Source organism: Gracilinanus agilis, chromosome 2 (assembly GCF_016433145.1).
Source record: "Gracilinanus agilis isolate LMUSP501 chromosome 2, AgileGrace, whole genome shotgun sequence".
Classification (NCBI taxonomy): domain Eukaryota; kingdom Metazoa; phylum Chordata; class Mammalia; order Didelphimorphia; family Didelphidae; genus Gracilinanus; species Gracilinanus agilis.
In genome coordinates, this window is record NC_058131.1 from 476,301,564 (window position 1) to 476,324,211 (window position 22,648).

At 40.9% G+C, this 22,648-nt stretch overlaps 1 pseudogene; it reads right to left on the reverse strand.

Moving 5' to 3' along the window:
- The window catches only part of LOC123234004, a 67,936-nt pseudogene extending 46,132 nt beyond the window's left edge, over positions 1 to 21,804 (reverse strand).
- Positions 21,805 to 22,648: the final 844 nt, after the last annotated feature.

Consider the following 22,648-nt stretch of genomic DNA (forward strand, 5'->3'; position numbering starts at 1 on the left):
CTCCCCTTGCACTTGTGCTGGCTGCCAATGGAAACCCATTCACACTTGCCTGAGGAACTAGCACCTGGAGGTTGGCAGTTGGCTGCATGTGGGATTTATTTCCTAAGCATCAGTGGCCAGCAGCATTTTGGGTATCACAAAGCATTCTTTCCAGTGGCATAACTAGTAGCTTTGGGCTCTGGCCAAAATGATGGAAAGGACTCATTTCTTCCCCAAGAACTACAAGATAAATAGATCTCTGAGCCAAGAACACAGTAATCTTGAAATAAAGTGGGTTTGGAGAGGATGTTCTCCGCATAGCATTAATAGACTAGTGCCATAGACTTCTCACTGATCTCCATGCATCAAGTCTCTCCCCACCTAGACCAGTTGGCACTTAGCTGGCCAGGCGACTAGAATCTCAAGCATAGGTGATAGTCTAGGATCAAATACAAAGTCCTTCGATTGAAAGGTGGCAGGAAAACAATTCTCCAAGGGTGTGCCAACAATTAAGGGATTATTATTCTGTTGGATGAAGGAAAACTTTTAACTGAACTAATTATCCTGGGTTTTAGAATGTTTTATCTCATTGGGAAATTTCATTTATTGTTTGACAACATCATAAATCATAGCTTGAAAATGAGTTCTGAGGGAAAGCTGGGTGCCTCAGTGTATCCACTGAGAGCCAGACCTAGAGACAGGAGGTCCTGGGTTCATATCTGGCCTTAGACATTCCCTAGCTGTGTGTGACCTTGGGCAAGTCACTTAACTCCAATTGTCTATCCCTTGCCATCCTTTTGTCTAGGAGATAATACTTAGTATTGATTCTAAGTTAGAAGGCAAGAGCTTTTTAAAAAAAAGAAAAGAAAAGAAATAAGTTGTAAGAGAAAATTTTTTTAAATCATGGAATTACTGCCCATGTTTGGTCCTTTCTCTAAGCAGAAATGTTTAGATTAGAATAATCTAAATTTTAAAAGTTGTTTCTGGCAGACATGCCTAAATTTTTTTAAACAAATAAAGCTCTCTAACTGGCATTTGTTTATTTGTTTGTTTCAAAACCCTTATTTTTGTCTTAGAATCAATACTAAGTATTATTTCCAAGGCAGAAGAGCAATAAGGGCCAGGCAATTGTGGATAAGTGACTTGCCCAGGGTCACACAGCTAGGAAGTATCAGTGGTCACATTTGAACCCAGAACTTCCTATCTCCAGGCCTGGGGCTCTACCTATTGAGCCACTTAGTTGCCCTTGATGATTGGCATTTAAAGTACTTTTCATAATTTGGCCTCATTCTACCTTTCCACTCTTCTTAAATCTTAATTTTCTATCATGAGCTCTTCAGTTCAGCTATAGTGGCCTAGTTATAGTACCTCAAACATGACACTCCATCTCCCACCCCTGGAATGTGACTGTCCCCCATGCCTGGGCCCTTCCCTCTGTCTCTGCCTACCAGTGAGGTCTAAACAATTGGGGTTAAGTGACTTGCCCAGGGTCACTTGGAAGTGTCTGAGATCAGTTCTGAATCCAAGTTCTCCTGTCTCTTGTCCTGGAGCTCTATCCATTGTGCTACCTAGCTGCCCCTCTTCTCTGTATTCTTGTATTAATTAGTTATTTTGATATTTTATCCCTCATTAGAATGCGTACCACCTTCTGATTTATCACTTGTTTATGTGAGTATATGTTTGGGGGTTTTGGTTTTATAAGATTATTCCCTTACAAAAATATGGAAATATGTTTTACATGATAATACATGTAAAACCCAGATTGAATTGTTTGTCCCCTCTGGAATGGGGGAGGGAAGAAGGAAGAGAGAAAATTTGGATCATATAACTTCAAAAAAACTTATGAGGAAATTGTTTCTTTTTTTTATTTTAAGTGATTAATTAAGAATATTTTTCCATGGTTACATGAATCATGTTCTTTCCCTCCCCTCCTCCTACCCCCCTCCCATAGCCAACGAGCAATTCCACTGGGTTTTACATGTGTCATTGCTCAAGACCCATTTCCATGTGATTGATATTTGTACTAGGGTGATCATTTAGGAGGAAATTGTTTCTAAAATTTTTAAAAATAATAAAATAAAAAAAATTTAAGTTAAAAAAAATGAAAAGAATGTATACCGCTTGAGGACAGCAACTGGGTTTTTGCTTTCTTTTGCTTTTCTTTGAATCCCCAGCACTTAGTACCATGCCTAGCCCATATTAGACGCTTCATAAATCCTTGATGACTGACTGACTCATAGAATACTGACTACCTTTCTCACAGGGTTGTCGGGAGGAAAGTACTTGGTAATAAACTTTTAAAAAGCTATATAAAGGGGCATAATTTACTATTTCTCGCAGATAAGGAGAAAAAAAGAAAATGGAAGCTCTGGGAACCAACTTTCGGATCTGTCGTTTTGTAGGTGAATTATACATCTAATGTATCTTTTATCAGGCTGACCAGAGGACACATTAGTTCAAAGCGAAAGACAGTTAATTAAAGAGGTGAATTTTATGGAACCAGCAAAGTGTCATTGTTTCTGGCTGAATTAGCAAAACCTTCCAGGAGATGGGTTTGACCATCTGGTCTCACAGGGCCTGCTCAGACTCTGGGTGCCCAAGCCTTGGCGGGGCTGCTTAAGTGGAATCTACGTTTATGATTTCCCGTGTTAGCGAGTGTCACTTGAGGTTCCAAAAGAAGAGAATAGCAGACCCTAAGGTAGTTCTGCTCTTGTTAAAAAATCCCCATGTGCCTGTTAAAAAGGTTTTCAGCCCAATAAGTTCCCAGTGCCATTGCTCACACATCTAAAAATGCCACTGGATTGCTTAGGGCAGCAAATGTTATCTTACCATTTGCAAATAGAAGGAAGAAGAGGGAGGAAGAGAGAAAGAAAAGGAGGGAAGGAAGAAAGGAAGGAGAGAGGGAAAAAAGCAGTCACTAATCACCTGCTATGTTCCTTGTCACCATGCTAAAGGTTTTGAAAATATCTCCTTCCATCTTCACAATGACCCTGTGGGATAGGTGCAACTGTTATCACTATTTTACAGGCCAGGAAACTGAGGCAGACAAGTAGTTAAGTGACTTACCCTGGGCCACGTAGCTAGGAAGTATCTGAGGCCACATTTGAACTCAAGTCTTCCTGGCTCCCAACATAGTGCTATTCTCTCTTCTGGGAGTAGATATGAGGACAGAGAGCCCAGTGACTCCCATGAGGTGCCCATCTGCATGTGTTATTGCTGTCTTTTCCAAGGTTAATTCTATTCTCTAGGTGAATGCATCTCACCTTGCTTTGTGTGTATGTGTATGTGTGTGTGTGTGTGTGTGTGTGGTGTTGTCTATGCAGCTCTGGATATTTGTATTCTGAGAGAAAGCTTAGCTTAAGGAGTAGCATCCTAGGCTTGGAGTCAGGCAGGTCTTGATTTGAATCCTGACTCAGTAGTTATGAAGAAGGTAGGTACTCACTAGTTATAAAAAGCCAACAAAGCCAATAAATCTATCTATTTATTTAGCCATTCCCCAATCAATGGACTCCCCCTCATTTTCCAATTTTTTGCTATCACAATGAGTGTGGCTAAAAGCCAATAAATCAATCAACAAGCAAGTAATTATCTTAATAAAGCTAAGTACTGTGTGAGGCAATTGGTATTCCAAGACTAAAATGAAATAGCTCAGGCCCTCAAGGATTTTGCTTTGTATTGGGGGAGGTACCAATTATGTTTATATGCATATATAGAATAAATATGATATGAGATAAATTCAAGGTGGTTTTGGCAGAGTCCTAGTAGTTGGGGAGGATCAGCTAATGAGTGGTGAAGCAAATGAACTTAAGCTGGATCTCCAAGAAAACAAGAGAGTCTAAAAGGTGGTAATAAAGAGGGAGAGCATTCTAGGCATGGGGGGATGGCCAGTTCAAAGGTAGGAAGTTGGGAGGTAAAATGACTGAGGAGTAGTAAGAAGGCTAATTGGGGCTGGTTTTTAGGGTATGGGAAAGGGGTTAATATTTGAGAAGGCTACAAAAAAAGGTTGGGAGCAGGTTAGAAGGGGCTTTAAAAGTCAAATAGAGGTGTTCATATTTGTATTCTTGAAATAAATAGGGAGCCATTGAAATTTATTGAGTAAGGGAGAGATGGTTAGCCACAAGCTTCAGGAAAATTGATTTAGCAGCTTTAAAAATGGCCAGAACATAAGGGAAGGGCTATGACCACAGACTAGCAAGATATCCAGTGAAGAAGAATTTCTGCTGAATCAAAGCTCTCTCCTAAATGAACATCCAACTCTCAATGGTCCTTCTCAGGTTATAGCTAAGTAATCTCCTTTTGGCAACTGCTACAAGGAGTTTTGAGATGGCAAAAAAGAGAGAGCTCATTGAAAATGACCTTTTTTTAAAAATTAAGAGTAAAGCAAAAACTTGGGGTATGGGAAAGTTTAAGGAGAGAAGAGAAAGTTTGGAACAACCTCTGGGAAATAAAAAAAAGGGAATTAATTAGCAATTAAATTAAAAAGATTGCTCTGCTTTCTTAAGGGCCAATTTGTTGTGAGTTCCTCGAACTCCACTCAATATCAGATGAGTAGGAGGAGAGGAGGTGAATAGTGGGGGTAATTTATAGATGCCATTTTGTGGAGGCAAGAGTGTTGCTAGGACAAGGGGGCGAGGGGATTCCAGAAGAAAGGACAATATTAGTCTCATAAAATACTGCTGGATGCAGGTTATGATGAGGATAAAGAATAGGTTCGGAGGGGGGAAAGAGTGGGGAAAGATGAAATAATAGGAAGTTATGATGTAATAGAGAGATGCCAGAGTTTTTGTTCATGGAGGTAGAGTACCTGCAATGATGGCAAGCTCTAGAGCTGTGTCGGCTAACCTATGGCACATGTTCTGGAGCATCCGTCCCCCTCTCCACCTGTGCCTAAGGACATTTCTCACATGATGCATGCCTCTGCCCAGCTGCCCAGTGGGAGCACTTCCTCCTTCCCCTGTCTGGGATGAGGCAGGGGGCTCACATGTGGCATGAGGGTTGTAGTTTGGGCACTTGGTATCCAAAAGGTTCACCATCACTGTTCTAGAGTATGACTCTTATTGGGTGAGGCTAAGGTGAAGTAAAGGAGTAGATCATGGGATCTGAGAGGACTGAAGAATGGAGTCATTTAACTTCTCTATAAAATGGGAATAACAATAAAACTAGTCACAAGTCGGAATGAAGTGAGTTAATATGTGTAAAATATGCTATAATTAATACATAATATATTAATATAAAATAAAATAATATAAAATAAAGAATAATAATAAAGTAAAATGCTATAATTAAAATTTTAAAAATTAAAATACTATATAAATGTGAGATACTATTATTGTTATTATGGATGTTTGTCCTTGCTCATTTTATATATTTGTGTATATATAAATCTACATCTACATACACATACATACATACATATATATATATGTAGGGCAGCTAGGTGGTATAGTGAATAGTACAATGGGCTTGGAATCAGCAAGACTCATTTTCATGAGTTCAAATCCAATCTTAAGACACTTATTAGCTGTGTGACAAGTCACTTGATCCTGTTTGCCTCCATCTAGAAAATGAGCTGGAGAAGGAAATGGCAAACCACTCTACTATCCTTGCCAAGAAAACCCCAAATGGAGCCACAAAGAGTGGGACATGCCTGAAAAATGACTAAACGACAAAATATAAATACATGTGATGTCTATCTATCCATCCATCTGTCTGTCTGGCGAGCTAGCTATCATCTAAGTAGGAAATCCATCAACAAGAATTTACTAAATGCCAGGCACTATGCTAGGCTCTGGGGCTACAGATATCAAAATTAAATCATCCTTGCCTTCAAGTCAACAAACATTTTTCGAGTCAACAAGCATTTATTAAGCTCTCACCGAGTACTAGGCACTATGCTAAGTCCTGGCAAAATAAACACAAGCAGAGAAATAGTGATTACCTTTCAGGAGCTTACATTCTAATGTAACAACCTAAAAGGAAGCAGCTGAAGAAGAGAGGTGGAGAGAGATGAAGATATGAGGAGCTGGGGGGAGAGGGGTACAAGACCCACTAGGGGCAGGAAAAGTCCAAGGAGTCGGGAATGAAGCCCTGGTTGGTCAGGATGTTCTCCTTAAAATAGAGGTCCTGGGAGGAACCAGGCAATCTGAGGGAGAAGTCACAAGGGTAGAGGGTACTTCCAGCGTGGGAAGTCTAAAAGCCCACCTTTTCTCAGAAAGGGCTTGGTTTGTTTAACTCAGTCCATATCAGTACTCATAGATAATGAAACAGACTCTCAGCTAGGACTAAGAGTTCATTTACTCTCAAACATTCTTACTTCCTTGTATCCTGATTTCTTATAGACCTAGATTATCTTTCATCATGCTGCTCTTCAGAAGAAGCTAGCATAATTAAAGCCACATAGATATGAAGATGCATGGTGGACAACAGAACTTCATTCTGAGGGCTTTGGGGATTCCCATCCATAATCAAGAGCTTTTGTTGAGTTAAGGAAGGAATCATAGGCAATGTAACCTGCTGTGAACTCATTGACTTTTTTTTTAAACCCTTCCCTTCTTGTCTTAGAGTAGATATCAAGTATTGGTTCTAAGGCAGAAGGGCTAAGCAATTAGGGTTAAGGGACTTGCCCAGGGTCACACAACTAGGAAGTGTCTGAGGCCAGATTTGAACCCAGGACCAAACATCTCTAGGTCTGACTTTCTATCCACTGAGCCACCCGGCTACCCCATCATTGACATTTTATCTTCCTATGAGGCCAAAGACTGGTATGATATTCTACCATCTACCTTGACCTCAGCCAGCTCTTGGCAGTGGACTCACTGGGACAGAAAACAAATGTATCCTTGTAAATCTGTTTCCTCACAGGCTTGAGTATCTGAAGTGATTTCCTACTTTCCTTAACATAGGGCACTATGCCATTTAATTCTTCTGTCATCTCCATGGACCAAGGTCCACGGGGGACAGTTGTCTTTTACTAGGCCCAATGGGAGGAGACAACAGAAATAAAAACCTGTTTTTTCTACCATTAAAAGAGAAGAGTAGGATGAAAGAAATCCCAGTTCATTTCAAAAATTTCCATTTTATAGACTGAGTTTACCTTTAAGATACCAAAGAAAACAGATACAGGGACAAATGCCACAAACACACTGATTTGGGAGGGATACAAAATAGAGACAACTGCGTGGAATGACAATGATTTTTTTCAAAAGCAGCAGAATTTAGTGACTCTTGATCCAAAATGTAATTTTGACTCCCTCACCTCAAAATGTGGAACCCCTGAAAAGGTCACCTTCTATGCAAAACCACAACTCATAAGCCCCAACCGAGGATTCCTTTTTATTTATTTATTTTTTTATTTTAAACCCTTGACTTCTGTGTATTGACTTATAGGTGGAAGATTGGTAAGGGTAGGCAATGGGGGTCAAGTGACTTGCCCAGGGTCACACAGCTGGGAAGTGTCTGAGGCCGGATTTGAACCTAGGACCTCCTGTCTCTAGGGCTGGCTCTCAATCCACTGAGCTACCCAGCTGCCCCAAGGATTCCTTTTTTTAAAAAAAAAATCTTTTAATCTTTCATTTTTTCCCAATTACATGTAAAAACAGTTTTAAAATTCCAAATTCTTTCCCTCCTTCCATCTTATTCCTCTCCCCCAGATGGTAAGCAATTTGATATTATATAACACGTGTTATCATCCAAAGCATATTTCCATATTGGTCAAGTTGTGGAAAAAGACACATAGCAAAACAAACAAAACCCCCACAAAGAAAATAAAGTGGAAAAATAGCATGCTTCAATATTCATTCAGATTCCAGGAGTTCTTTCTCTGAAGATGGATACCATTTTGCATTATAAGTCAAGAATTCTTTTTTCAAGTCCAACCAAAGGACACAGATGAAAACTGTGTCAAAAAAAGACATTTAATTAAAATGAATAATGAAGAATATCCATTTCTACTTTTTATATGTGTAAGAGAGAACTGGGTTCACATCCTAGCTCACATACCTACTGGCTTTGTGACCACAGGCAAGTTATTTAATCTCTCAGGGAGGTCTTTCTTCTTGCTACTAAAATGGGGATAATAATGTGCGCTCGCGCTCTCTCGCTCTCTCTCTCTCTCTCTCTCTCTCTCTCTCTCTCTCTTTCTCTCTCTCTCTCTCTTCTCTCTCTCTCTCTTTCCCTTTCAGTCTCTTTTTCTGTCTGTTTCTCTCTGTCTCTGTCTCTCCTTCACTCTCTCTTTCTGTCTCTCATGCTCTCTCTCTGTGTCTCTCTGTCTCACTCTCTCTTTCTGTCTCTCACGCTCTCACTCTCTCCCCTTCTTTCTCTCTGTTATCGTGAGAATAGTGCTTTGTAAGCCTTAAAGCTCTAAAGAAATATGAGCCGTTGTTAGAAGGTTGAATCACTCTGGCTTTACAAGTAGGAATGATTGGAGAGACCCAGGAAGGGACCCACATAGCTGAGTTAGCAATTATATGGGAGGAGTGATAAGTTGGCCTCTCACCGGCATGCTAAATTGTGGTCACGTGTTCTGAGGCACAGGGACTCTTAGTTCTTCCATGCAGATCTCTGCATTGTGTACAGAGATAGGGATCACTCACCCAGACAGCCTTGGCATGGTGTTCTGTGTTAATGCTGGCCAAACTCTTTGAAACCCAGAGGCATCAGGAATGGCTGTGAATTGGAACTCCCCAGGAACCTAGAAACAATGGACCTTTTCTGCTTCACAGCTTCTCACAGGAAGCTAATTGCAAGGAATAAAATCAAAACATATGGGACAAGCTCCCTGTTTCTAGGATCTATCCTCCCTCTCCCTTTCTGTTCCCATCCTTTACTGCAGTGATAAAAAAAAAAAAAAATAAGTATAGGATCACAGAATTTGGGGGATAGAAAAGCTCAGAGACTTTCTAGTCCAGCTCTCATTTTTACAGATGAGGAAAATAAGGCTCTGAAAAATTGAGTGACTTACAGTTTAGACAATGGAGTAAGAACTAGACCACATAGTTCCTGGCCAGTGTTCTTCCCATTATACCCTTAAAAATATCTTAAGAATCCTTAAGGATTTTTTCCCCCTGGAAGGAGGGAGGGAGTAAAATATCTCCTGTCTCTGAACTTGTAATATCTTTGAATGGGCCTTTGCACCTACCTACCCAGTTTAGCTGCAGTCCTCTGGGGTTACTCTGCAGGTGTCTCTCATTGCATTTTGAGTAGGAAGCTAATATATTCTTCCCGAAAAGGATATTTCCCCCAAACTGGCTCTTTAATTTCTACCACGGATCCTTAATTGGAATCCATGACCTTTTTTTCCTCTCAAGATTTTGATAACTGTATTTCCTTTTTGGCTGGTTTCCTTTGTGATCCTTTTTATTTTATTCTAACAAGGGGTCCATAGACTTCACTAGACCTCTTTGCAGTTTTTGACATCATCAATCACCTCTTCTTCTTGATACTCTCTTCTGGAACACCATTCTGTCCTGGTTCTCCTACCTGTCTGACCTATCCTTTATAGTCTTCTTTCCTAGTTCTTCATCCAAGTTATCCTTGCTAATTGTAAATGTGTCCTCTTCTCTTCTCCCTCTACTATCTCACTTGGTGATCTCATCAGCAACCATGAATTCAATTAACACCTCTAAGCAGATGATGTTCAGATCTGTTTAATCCAACTCTAGCCTTTCTTCGTACCCTCAGTCTCATGCTCTCAACTGCTTAGTGAATCAGTGGATATTTCAAACTAGATGTATTTTAAACATCTTAAATTCAACATGTGAAAAACTTCATTTATTCATTATCTTCACACTCACACCGCCCCCCCCCAAGCCATTCCTTCTTCTTAACTTCCCTATTACTGTCAAGGGTACCACTATGCTCTCAATTATCCAGAGGCTCAACTCTAGGTATCATTCTTGACTCCTTACTCTCTCCCACCCCTTATTTCCAATTTGTTGCTAAGTCATGTCAATTCTACTTTTCCAATATCTTTAGTGCATGTCTCCTCTCCTCTGGGTTATATGGGATGTCCAGGGAGAACTAGAACTTCTGGTGTGAGGGCTTGCTGAGCCCTTTCCATGGCTGCTCATCCACCTTTGGTGTCCATCTTTCTCCCAACTTGTACCTGTGGCTCCAAGAAGCTGTATCGTGTACGTTGACCACACTTCAATAAAATTGCCTCCATGGATGGATGAAATCAGACTGAGGGTAACTGACAGGCCTCAAACACTTCCTTGAATTAGGGGGATGTCTAGCCCAAGTATGTGAAGACTCTCCCTAGTGGAATGAGTACGTGAGAACAATTTGTTCCAGTGGACTTGAAGGTCGCTTACACAGGCCCTGTGGAATCTTAGAGCTTGGTCAGAAGTGAAGTCATCCACTGCATCCTGGGCCATCACCAGTCATCTTGACTCTTTTGTCTTGCCATTGGACTTGAATGACTGGAAGAAAGACTGAGGCTGACCACTTTGTGCAACTCTGCCCTCATTGCACAAATTAAGACATCACCTGTGATGTCATTGGTTCTTTTTGAAAAATGAAGGACAACGCTAACAACATTACTCTAGAGGATTCCACCATCATCACAGTCATCCAGGGGTTCAACTGCATTTATTATCTTTGACTCCTTACTCTCTCTCACCCATTAAATCCAACCTGTTGTGAAGTCCTATCAAATCTTTCCAACATCTCTAGTGTATTTTCCTCTCCTCTGATACTGTTAGCACCCTGGTGCAGACCCTCAACACCCCCTCTCCTAGTCTATTGCAATAGCCTCTGGTTGCTGTCCCTTCTTCAAGTTTCTCCCTCATTCTAGCTCCCTCCACGTTTTCCTCTGAGATTGCCTTCAATTTAGTATATATATATATATACACATATATGTGTGTGTGCATGTGTGATTTACACATACTTGTCTATTGTCTTTCCTGTTAGAATGGGAGCTCCTAGAAGGCAGGACTATTTGTGTCTTTATTCCTATCTCCAGTGCTTAGCACAGCGTCTAATATATAGCAGATAATTTATAAACGTTTGTTGACTTGACTTAAAGAGATCAATGTTGCAAAAATGGTTAAGCACCCCTATCCTAAGGCCAGCTAGATGGCTCAGTAAATAGAGAGTCAGACCTGGAGTTCAAATCTGACCTCAGACTCTTCCAAGCTATATGACCTTAGGCAAGTCATTAAACCGCAGATGCCTGCCCCTTATTGATCTTCTGCCTTGGAACCAATACTTAGGCTTGATTTGAAGACAGATGGTAATGGCTTAAAGAAAAGGAAAAAAAAAAGAACCCTTATCCTAGATATCCATGTTGGCAAAACTGAGGCAAAGGTGCTGGGGTGTGTGGAAAATATAAGTAAGGTAATGGGATCACCGGGGATATTTTAAATAAACTAAGTGGTTTGTGGGAACACACACACTAGGATTTATGAGAGACTGGACCAGAATGGAAAGACCAGAGTTTACTGGATTCCCACAGGAATGGCAGTTGATCTTAACTATCACTCAGCTTCCCCTAAGCCAGAGTCTAGAAACAGGCTGACAAGGTAAAAGGGACTTAACAGCTTTAATTATGTTTGACTAAAAGGTGGGAAAGGGATTTCTATACTTAAAATCTAAAGGATAAAACCACAGGGCAATGGGAGGACTTATTCTACTCTTATCTAAGTGATCTAAACTAACAGGGCCCAAGGAGCTGTAAATGGAGTCTCTGAGTGACTGCCTCAGACCTGGAACCTGCCAGGCTTGAATACAGCTAGGGCTTTTGTGGCTTTGGGATTCTCACTGCAATCCACTGATGATCTCTGGATGCCAGATATCAAAGTTGTCTCAGGTACCAAGTAGAGAGGGTTTTGCTTGAAGCACTGTCCACCAGATCTCCAACTTCACCTCTTCCCTGGCACAAGACTCTTGATCTTCTCTCCTTTACTAGATGCCACCACTCAGGATCCCAGGGGAAAAATCAGGAAATGGGGTGTCCTTTGCTCTGAGGTCTCCCAGGCTGGCAACAGTTTTTGCCCACCACTAATGGAGTTCTCACTCAGAGCCAAGTCACCTCTTCCTGCTCCTTTATTCCAACCTGGAATTCCCAGCTCCAGCTCCTTCCTGCTATGTACAACTTAATTCCTAATCACTAGCTAATCTAATCTTCCTCACAACAGGTGGCAAGGAAGGGGCTACTCCTTTCCCCCTCTCCACAGAGCCCAAGGACATTTTCCCATGCCCTGCTCCTCTGTCCAGTCCCACAATGCAATGGTTTCCTCCCTCCACTGTCTGGGGTAATATGGAGGGCTCAGAGGCAGCTCAAAGTTGCAGTTTGGGTATGGGTTCTTGAAAATGTTTGCCAATGCTGTCCTAGATCAATATTCAATGACTAGGAATAGGGAAATGGAAAACAAGAGGAGCTCATTGAGCACCTACTATATACTAGTGCTATATAGTAGGCAATAGGGATCCAGAAAAACATCAGACAGTGAGATCTTCAACAAGCTTATAGCTCATCCCCATAATTTGTTGTTGTTCAGTCGTGTCTGACTCTTCATGACTCCATTTGGGACTTTCTTGGCAAAGATACTGGAATGTTTGCCATTTCCTCCTCTAACTCCTTTGTCAGACTGGGGGTGGGAGAACCGTATCCTAGCTCATAAACCTCAGGCCCTGGATGAGCAGGTATTTACAGAGGAAGCCAGACAATGTTCTAAGAGTTTATGATAATAATTACTCACATAGAGAGGTATTGTAGGGTAATAGGTAAAGAACTGGCCTCAAAGTCATGAGAGCTGAGTTCAAGTCCCTCCTCTGACAATATTGCTTATGAGATCCTGGGCAAGTCATTTTGTACTGTCCTTGGAAGACTTTAAATTGCAGTGCTGGTGATCACAAGGGAACAAACATTTATATAGTGCTTACTATGTGTCAGACCCAGTGCTAAGTACTTTTTTTTTTGACAAATAGGATCACATTTAATCCTCACGACAATCTTTGAATGTTCGTGCTATTATGATCCCCACTTTACAATTGAGGAAACTAAGGCAGAAGTTAAGTGATTAGCATAGGGTCATACAGCTAGTAAGCATCTGAGGTCATATTTGAACTTTCTGACTCCAGATCTGATTCTCTATTCACTGTACCACCAGCTGTCCCTTATAACAGAAGGAGTATTTTAGGTGAATATCCTTAAACTTGTGAAATCACAGGTCTAGTTAAAAAAAAAAGGAATTGGGGGGCTCATATAGGTAGCATTTTACAGTTGCAACATATTTTTCACATTTAATCTCATGACCCTTATAGCATTCCTATAAGGCAGTTAATGCAGTCATTATTACCAAGCAACAAACACTGAATAAGTGCCTACTATGTGCTAGGCACTATAGTAGGCAATGAGGATCCAAACAAAAAGTCAAGCAGTGACATCTCAGAGAGCTTATAGATCATCTCCATAATTCATTGTTGTTTTAATAATGTCTGACTCTTCATGACCTCATTTGAGGTTTTCTTAGCAAAGATACTGGAGTGTTTGTCATTTCCTTCTCCAACTCATTTGACAGAAGAGGAAACTAAGGCAAACAGGGTTAGATGACTTGCCCAGGGTCATCTAGGTATAGTGTCTGAGTCCAAGTTTGAACTCAGGAAGATGATTCTTTCTGACTCCAGACCCAGCACTCTATCCACTATTCCACTTGGCTATCTCATCCCTATAATCTAGGGAAAATAAGTCTCAGAGAGATTTAGTGATTTGCTGGAGGTTTCCTAAGGGCTAGTGTCAGGATTGCAAACTGGCTCTTTGGACTCTAAATCCATCTCTCTTTTCACTATAACCAGCTGTTTCCCGTATCCTGAGCGACTCCTAGAGTTGTCTCTTGGACTTTTTTTAGATTTTTAATAATATTTTACTTTTCCCTCAATTATATCTAAAAATAATTTTAACCTGAGTTTAAAAAAAAAAAAGTTGAGTCAGATTCTCCCCCTCTCCCCTCCCTGAGACAGCATGCAATCTGATAGAGATTTTACATGCGCAATAATGTAAAACATTTTTCCATATTAGCCATTTTGTGGAAGAGAACTTGAACAAAAAAGATGTAGAAAAAATGAAGAAAATGAAATATAGTATATTTTGGTCTTCATTCAGATTCCATCAATTTTTTCTCTGAAGGTAGATGGCATTTTTTTCATTATAAGTCCTTTGAGATTGTCTCGAATCACTGTACTGCTAAGAAGAGCAGAAGTCATTCACAATTGTTAATCATATAATATTGCTGTTTCTCTTTCAATGTTCCCCTAGTTCTGCTCACTTCAATGTGCATCAGTTCATGTAAGTCTTTCCAGGTTTTTCTGAAATCATCCTTATCATCATCTCTTATAGCACAATATAGTATTCCATTACTCTTATATATCACAGCTTGTCAGACATTCCCCAATTGATGGGCATTCCCTTAGTTTCCAAAGTTTTGCCCTTTTCCTTTTTTTCCCCTCTAAAACCCTTACCTTCTGCCTTAGAATCTTACTATGTATTGGCTCCAAGGCAGAAGAGTGGTAAGGGCTAGGCAATGGGGGTTGTGACTTGCCCAGGATCACACAGCTAGGAGGTGTCTGAAGCCAGATTTGAAACCAGGACCTCCCATCTCTGGGCCTGGCTCTCAATCCAGTGAGCTACCCAGGTGCCAAAACTTTTTAAAGAAATGTAAGGATTTTTAAAAATTAATAATAAAATTAAGGGAAACATTTTAAGATTTTAAAATGTCTATGAGATACAGATCCAGCAGTGGTATTGCTGATTCAAAGGGTAGACACAATTTTGTTGTACTTTGGACATTGTTCCAAATTGCTCTCCAGAAAGGTTGGAGGAGCAGTTTACAGCTCCACCAATGTATATTAGTGTCCCCGTTTCCCCATATCCCCTCCAACATTTATCGTTTTCTTTTTCTGTCATTTTAGTCAATCTACTAGGTATGATGTACTATTTCAGAGTTGTTTTAATTTGCATTCCTCTTATCAATAATTATTTGGAGCATTTTGTTTTCATTTGACTATAGCTAACTTTGATTTCTTCACCTGAAAACTGCCTATTCATATCCGTTGACTTTTTGTCAATTGGAGAATGACTTCCATTCTTTATAAATTTGACTCTGTTCTCTATATATTTGAGAAATGAGGCCTTCATCAGAGATGCACTCTATAAATTTTCTGATTTCTTTCTAATTTTGGTTGCATTATTTTTGTTTGTGCAAAACAAATTTGATGTAGTCAAAATTATCCATTTATATCTTGTAATGTTCTCTGTCTCTTGTTTGTTCATAAATTCTACTTATCCATTGACCAGACCCTAATTTTCTTAAGGTATAATATTGACTTGAGTTTTTCAAAGACTCCATAATATTATCTTATGTGATTCTCACAACAGCCCTGTGAAATAGATGCAATTATTATCTCCATTTTATAGATAAGGAAACTGAGGGCCAAAGCAAACAAGCAACTTGATCAGATTTACACTGCCAGTAAGCATCTGAAGGAAGATTCAAATCCATGTCTTCTTAACTCGAGTCTATAGCTCTAGCCCCTGTTTCACCCAGCTGCTTCTCATGAATCCAAATCCTTTGCATTCAGTAAGCCCCATCTTCTCAATGAAGGCACCTAGTGCCTAGTCTGGAGTCAGGAAGACCTGAGCTTAAATCTTGCCTCAAATATTTATTAGCTGTGTCACCCTGGACAAGTTGCTTAACCTTGTTTGCCTCAGTTTCTTCATCTGTCAAATAAGCTAAAGAGGGAAATTGAGAATAATTCCAGTATCTTTGCCAAGAAAACCCCAAATGGAGTCAAGAAGAGTCAGACACAATTTTGAACCCAAGACCTCCTGTCTCTAGGTCTCACTGCCCCTTGATACTTAGTATTGATTCTAAGACAGAAGGTAGGGGTTTAAAAAAGAGAGAGAGAAATGAATGAATGAATAATAAATGAATGAATATCGATACAGAAACTCCCTAAACACTGGAGTATCAAATGACAGTTCAGCTGTTCCCCATAGCCAAAACTTTCCCAGTGAAGCCCTAAATTAGAAAGAGAATGAATGAATAAATAAATGAAACTAGCCAGATGAGAGGTACAGAAGTCAACAGACTTCCTCACAAAGAGAATGAAGGTTTCTAAGCCATCCCCCAGAACAGGATTTGTCAACAGAGACAGATAAACAGCATCACTTTATTTCACTGAAATTAATGTGGTTTCCTACTCTCTGGGCTACAGAGTCAAAGTGGGTGGTGGGAGATAGGGGAATTGGGAGGAATTAAAAGAGGTGGTGATTCTGGCCTGGCATGGCTGTGTTTAGCACTCAGTTCATCTGAGTTTAGCGAGCAGAGCCAAGAGCTGTCCTTATCTGAGGCATCAGCCTTCCCTTTTAGACTCTACAGGCACCATAGCTAATGGAATAAGGACAGAAGCTCTTGCCCTTGGAAAGATAACTCCACTCCCCATGGTGCCAGCCAGACAGGTTTTTACTTCTCTCTGGACTTTCCCCAGACATTTTAATTTCCTGTCTCCTCACTGTCCCCTCCTGACTGCTGTGGCTTTTCTGTCAAGACTCCCTCAAACTCCACCTTCTACGGGAGACTTTTCCAAGCCTATCACTGAGAGCACCTTCCTTCTGAAATAAGGTTCCATCTATCCTATATGTGTTGGTGGCTTGTATGTTGCTTCCTCCATGAAAGTGTGACACCTTCAGGGACAGGGACCATGTTCTTGTTTCTTCTTGTCTCTCTAGCACTTAGGATATTCCTGGTGTCTAAGAAGGGTGCTGACTGACTGTCTGGGGTTGAAATTAAGTAGGTGTACCTCAGTCTAGAAATAATTTAGAAATGGATCTCTTTGTCTTCTTGACTTTCAATCAATCAGTCAGTTGACAAGCTACTTTTTTTGGGTGGATGTTGCAGAGGAAGGAAAGGAAGAGGAGAGGTGATGGCAGTCAGATTTGCCCCTGAATAGAGACTGCTGCCTAGAATCTGCTGCTCTTATCCTGTGTCCTTAAAACAGCATCTTTGGGTCTTTCCTCTCCATCAGTGATATAAGAATGAAGTAGGAGGACTGGAGCTAAGTCTAAAAGCAAAACTTCTAGGGAAGCATGCCATTCACTCTGAGCTCTAATCTGAAGGTGTTTTACAACATCGTCTGCCCTGGATGGTTGTAACTTGGGATGCCAGCTGGAGCAGAGGGTATGAAGCTCAGCCATGGTCCCCTCTTCACTTAAGGATCTTCTAATCACTGAGTATTCCAAGTTTTCTCACTCTGGATTAAGAAATTCTTTCTTGCCTCTAGCAGAAATCCTTCCTGATTTAATGTAAAGCCATTTGTCTTTTTTCTGTCCTTGGATATGGTGTACAGCTGTTTCATACCTTCCTCATAAAAACTTTTAATAGTACAAGTGTTTATGACTTACTGTTTTATATTGCCGCTCACGGAGGGCACGTCCTATCTGTCTTCCTGTTTGCTGAGTACCACCAGATCTGAAGGGTCAGGGTTCCACCCATGGTTTTATAATCTTTGGGGCATAATATCTTTCTGGGTAATAGCTACTGATTCTTCTAATATCTAGGGGAATGAATGAATGCCTGGATCCCTTTGCTGGTGAATTCTAGGGAGGAACTAGGCTTTGAGGAATCTTCCTATGTGAATGATTGATTGTTTGAATGAAAAGGCATTAGTTGAGCATTTCTCTATGGCAAACACTGTGTTAAGCCTTGTAGATACAAATAGAAAATTCAAATAACTAGGGGTAGGGAGAGAAACAACACATAGGATTTTAGCTGCAGATGCAAAGATCCAGTCTTTAGGGTACAGCAGCAAAGCAGATGGCAATTTGGTTTCCTTAATGCCATTTTCATCTATAAAAATGACCTTCTAGAGGGCTTGCCCATGTGGTTTGAACTTGCTCCCTTCTGTCTCTTGAAAGCTAAGCTATCTTTGATGTTGAACATGATTGATTGTTACTACTCATGCCTTAAAAGCATCACTTTAAAAAAACACCCTTACTTTCTGTCTTAGAATTGATACAATGGCCAGTTCTGAGGCATAAGAGCGATGAGGGCTAGGTAATTGGGTTTAAGTGACTTGCCCAGGGTCACACAGCTAGGAAGCGAAGGGTCTAAGGCCAGATTTGAACCCAGGTCTTCCCAGTCCAGGCCTGGCTCTCTATCCACTGAGCCATCGCCCTGCCCCCTTTAAAACATCATTTTTAGAGGAAAGAGAGAATTGTTTCTTTGGAAAGGGGTTGGCCTAGATGAGTTACATAGTTCCTTTGAACTTTATGATTCTAAAGTTTTTCTTTTTGTTCTGTGTCTAATCCTTTCCATTGCCTCAATAATGTCAATCCATTTTGGCCACAGTCAGAAGAAACAGTTTTTAGAAGCTTTGGCTCTTTGCCTTCCTAATTTTCAACCAACAAATCAACAGGCATTTATTAAGTGCCTACTGGGTTCCAAATAGGGCAACTAGGCAGCACAGTGGTTAGAATGCTGGGCCTGGAGTCAGGAAGATTCATCCTCCTGAGTTCAAATCTAATCTCAGACGTTTACCAACTGTGTGATCCTGGGCAAGTCACTTAACCCTGTTTGCCTCAGGTTCCTCATCTAGAAAATGATTTAGAGAAGGAAATGGCAAATCTCTCCAGCTTCTTTGCCAAGAAAACCCTAAAGGGTTCATGAAGAATTATACACAATTGAAATGACAAAATATCATTTGGCCCTGTGAGAATTTAATATAAATCTGTTATAATAACAAATAAATAAATAATAAAAATTTAAACCCTTTTTCCTTTTTAAAAGGAAAGTTTCATTTTGAATTTGATCTCATCCCCATTCTTTGATTAGATTCAAAATGAGGCCGGAGGCTTATCAGGGTATGGGGGACACACAGAGTCTAGGAAAATATCAGAAACCTCGTGGTTCCCTGGTTTCTCAGAAGACAATTGCCCCTTGTCTCACATGACTCTTGGCATCCAGATTGAGGTCAATCTGTCCAATCAGGGAGTCCCAAAAAAAGTGATATTTGGGGGGATAAAAGTTATGGATTGAGGAAATTCATGGGGCTTTCTTGCTAATGAGTGGTTGTGAATGGAGACACAAGGCGAGCAGCAAGCTGGGGTTAGTTAGGAAAGAAGGTATGTGACTGGTCTGGTGACTATGTGCTTTTTCTTTCTCTGACCCATTCTTCACTATTTAATAAATAATTATGAGGCAGAGCCAAGATGGTGGCATAGTAGCAGGAGCCTTCTGAAACTCATTTCAACCAATCATTAAAAAGAGTCTCAAAAGGACGGAAATCAAAACCAGACCAGTAAAGGGGCTCTGCCACTGGATGTAGCATTAAAGGTAGGCAGTGTTTGGGGATTTCCACGCTATAAGGGGGTGAAACTGCACTAATCAAAGCATGAGCTGATCATCCCTACCCCACACCACCTTCTGTGCCAGAGTTAGAGTAAGGACCAAGGCAATCTCTAAATTCTTGGGGCTGGCGGAAAGCACCACAGACTTACCCCTGAGGGCAGTGCAAGGCCTTAGCATTGAGACTCGAGGCTGAAAAGTGTGAAGCTTGGGCAGAAACACGGATGGCCACAGCAGAGAAAGCAGGGGCTGGAAAGATAGCCTCAGGGCAAAATGCTTTAAAGCCTAGCCTTCTGACAGGGAAGGGAAGATACTACCAAGGCAAAGCCCTGTGAGACAGAAGCTAAGGAAGCAATGACCACCAACATGCAGGAACCCAAAATCCACTAGTGGCAAAAGGAATAAGCAACAGCAAAAAAAGCTCTTGAGCCTGGATAATTTCTATGGAGACAAAAAGCAAAATACAGAAGCAGCAGCAGAGAGTAAAAAGCAAGTAAACACATCCAAACTTTCAAAAAAGAATGGAAATTGGTCACAAGTTCTGGAGGAACTCAAAAAGGAGTTCAAGAACCAAGTAAGAAAGATAGAAGAAAAATGAGAAAAAAGTTGAAAAAGAAACAAAAGTAATAAAAAAAGAAAATGACAAATTAAAAGACAAAATTGCCCATATGGAAAAAGAGGCAAAGAAATCAAATGAAGTAATAACCAAACTGGAGACCAGAATTGATCTGCTGGAAGCCATGAAAAGCAGGCTAGACCAAACCAAAAAGGAAAATCAAAAGATCGTAGCTGAAAAATCAGTTGGAAATGGGTGCTGGAGAGAACTGTTCTCCTCCCTCCTTCCCCTCCCCCCACCCGTTCTACCACACCTGAGGACATTTTCCACATCACTTGCTCCTCTGCCTAGCAGCCCAGTAAGAACGCTTTCTCCCTCCCTTCTCTGGGGTAAGGGGATGTCTCACATGCATGTGAGGGTCACAGTTTGGACACTCCATCCCTAAAAGGTTTGCCCTAGGCAAATCACTTCCCTGCTATTGCCTCTATCTTCCTCCCTGAAAAAATAAGAGACAGAGAGTAGATTAGTGTCAAAGTTCCTTTCCAGCTCTAAACCTTCCTAGACCCTTCTTGATTCAGTGAATCAAGTGAATACTTCTTCCTGAAATTGCCTTAATGAACCCTTTCTCAGAAAATATTGACATGTTCATTGAAGAAGAGACTAGGGGGCAGTTAGGTGGCTCAGTGGATTGAGTCAGGCCTAAATACAGGAGATCCTGGGTTCAAATCTGGCCTCAGACGCTTCCTAGCTCTGGGACCCTGGGCAAGTCATTTAACCTCCATTGCCTACCCCTTACCAGTCTTCTGCCTTGGAACCAATACATAGTATTGATTCTAAGATGGAAGTTAAGGTTCTTTAAAAAAAAAAAAAAGAAAAAAAAGAAAAAAAAGAAGAGCCTGTATAATAGCTACATTTTTTATTTAATTGGACCCCTACCCCCCACCCCTCTGATGTGAACAGATATTTTGAACAATCTATCTACTGCTGTATGCCAGATGTTGTCCACAATGTGTCAATGTGACAGTATGGTCTTCCTGGCAGTGGGCCACTTCTGGATTGACTGTTCTTCCTCAGTCTGGAGTTGGGTGGGTGGTGTAGCCCAAATACCATGGTGTTTTATGATAGTTTGAAAATAGTAGGTTCTAAAATCAGAGCCAAAATTAATATGAGGCAGACAAGGCTTTGCTACAGGAACTAATGACCTTGGAGATACCATTCTTTCTTTTTCCCCCAAGGAAGAGTCATAGGCAAAATAGGATTTTATCTCCCTTTACCAAATATTTTTTCTAGTGTCCTAAGATATGTAGGAAAAGTAAAATGAATAAAAATACTTCCTTTCCTATTGATATATCTGATGTACAGCACAAAAGAGAAAGCAGAGACTTTTCCAAGGAAAGATGGGTTCTAGTTCTGGTTTGTCACTAGCTAGCTCTATGATAACCAATGACAGTGATGGTGAACCTATGGCACGGATGCCAAAGATGGCATGCAGAGCACACTCTGTGGGTACTTGGCCATCTTCCCTCCCCACCCCTTACCCCCAGAGTTTGTTACCAGAAAGGCAGAGGAACTCAGGCAGAGCTGCTCCCCTCCCTCTCTCCAATGTTCCTGATGACATTTTTTCCACCCCCCCACCCCTCTTCCCAATAGTTCAATAGGAGTGCACAGGGGTAAGGTGGGCAGTTCACAGGCTACAGAGCTGGAGGGGAACATAGTGCTCAGACCACTCTTTTCCCCCTCTCTATACTTGCTGAGGACATTCCTCATTTCATACACTACCCCTCTCCAGCAGCCCAATGGGAGAGCTTTCTCCCTCCTCTGTCTGAGGTAAGGGGGGGAGTGGAGCATACCCAGCATGTGTGGGGGCATGGCACATGGTCTCTGGTAGGGGGTGTTGGCACAGCACTCCTTCTCTAAAAGGTTTGCCATCACTGCCCTATAGCAGATCTCTTCTGTGCTATTGGCCCCATCTTTCTCACCAGAAAAATGAGTGGAATGGTGGGGTACAGGAGAGTGTGGATTAGGTGATCTTGAACTTCCTTTCCAAAGTTCATTTCCTTATCCACTTTCCAGGATACTAACCTCCAGGGTTTATTGCTCCAGTATTGCCCCATTTTCCACTTTCCCACTGGGATAGACTATAGAGTCTGACATGAGGACCTGGACTTTTTAGGATACCACAAAACAGTCTGGGATTAACAAAGAGATTAATGGTAAAAGCAGCATGCACCATCAATAATCTCTTTCTGCATCCACCACACTAATGTAAATTCAGCCCTAATTCTTTCCAGACAGTATCTAACTCAGCCCTTACTTTCTTCTGAGTCACTTAGAGCTCTACTTTACTGTCAACAAACATCCCTTTATTTTAAATCTTTTCCTCTTACACCACCTAATACTCATTGTTTGCCCTCCTTTGTATCCCCAGCCCTTAAGAAAAGCACCTGGCACACAAAAGATTTTATTTTTTTATTTTATTCATTTTTTATTTTAATAACAAATTTCTACATAAGTTTTTTGAAGTTATATAATCCAAATTGTCGCTCTTCCTTTTTTCCTCCCCACTCCCAGAACTGACAAGCAATTCAAACTGAGTTATACATGTATTATCACACAAAACATGCAGAGTAAATATTTAAAAAAGATTTAGGGGGTAGAGCCAGGCCTAGGTTCAAATCTGGCCTCAGACACTTCCCAGCTATGTGACCCAGGGCAAGTCACTTAACCCTTATTGCCTAGCCCTTACCACTCTTCTGCCTTGGAACTAATACAC